The sequence below is a fragment of the Theobroma cacao genome, unplaced genomic scaffold, assembly GCF_000208745.1.
Source record: "Theobroma cacao cultivar B97-61/B2 unplaced genomic scaffold, Criollo_cocoa_genome_V2, whole genome shotgun sequence".
NCBI classification, from domain to species: domain Eukaryota; kingdom Viridiplantae; phylum Streptophyta; class Magnoliopsida; order Malvales; family Malvaceae; genus Theobroma; species Theobroma cacao.
Genome location: NW_017234808.1, coordinates 16572 through 17492, shown reverse-complemented (window position 1 = coordinate 17492; position 921 = coordinate 16572). Strand labels below are relative to the sequence as shown.

Here is a 921-nt window from a genome sequence, read left to right as displayed (position 1 = left end):
GGCTTCCTCTCTTCCTTGGGTCGTTTTCTTCCTCCTTCGGTGGCAGCACTTTCAGCTCTCTTTTCCTCAAAAATTTGGCAGCACCAAGCTACTTTTTCTCCCTCAAATTGGCAGCACAATGCTGTCCAATTCTTTTGCACAAATTGGCAACAAACAGCTCCAATTTTTCTGCACAAATAGCTCTAATTTTTCTGCAGCAAACAACTCCAATTTTTTCTGCACAAACAGCTCCAATTTTTCTGCAGCAAACAGCTCCAATTTTTCTGTACAAACAGCTCCAATTTTTCTGCACAAATTGGCAGCACTTTGCTGCCCTTTAATGGCAGCAAAACCTCCAAAATTTCCAGCTGCAAATTCACACAATTTCAACAGCAACAACCTTGAATTTTCAGCACCAAAATCAGCCATAAAAACCTCAAAAATTCCAACAATTAACTAAAAAAAATCAGCTTTCTTACCTAAAAAATTTCAGCTTTTTCTTCCTCCAAAAATTGCAGCAAAAAGCTTTCTTTTCCTCCCTCAAAGTGCAACAAAACTGTGCCAAAAAAAAGAGCAGAATTTTTGTTCCTTTTTCTCTTCGTCTCCCACGGTTTTTCTCTCCCTTTTTCTCATCATTTCTTTCTTCCTCTCTCAACCGACTTCCTCTCCTTTTCTTTATTCTTTTGTTCAACCTTTTGGTCCTTTATTTCCTGTTCATAGCCGACTTCTCCTTTCTTTCCTCTCACATGGCCGGTCCCACCATCATTTCTACATTCTTCTCTTTATTTTCTTTGTTTCTTTGTGTCCTTGTTCCCTTAATTATTTTGTATGGCCGACCATTGAATTTAGAATTCTTGGGTTTGACTTTTCTTCATTCCCATCCATACCACATCATTCCTATTCTTTTTATTTCCTTATTATTTTATTATTTATTTATTTTAT

The 921-nt window shown here is 37.1% G+C and overlaps 1 long non-coding RNA gene across 2 annotated transcripts; it reads right to left on the bottom strand.

Annotated features, from left to right (window-relative positions):
* Window positions 1-217: 217 nt before the first annotated feature.
* Window positions 218-612, bottom strand: LOC108663926. Of its 2 annotated transcripts, none has more exons than XR_001930021.1 (2): window positions 459-612; window positions 218-379 (listed from the first exon to the last, which is right to left on the bottom strand). It is a non-coding gene; the product is annotated as an uncharacterized LOC108663926 (long non-coding RNA). The 2 variants fall into 2 exon arrangements; XR_001930020.1 differs by having other exon boundaries at window positions 218-347.
* Window positions 613-921: the final 309 nt, after the last annotated feature.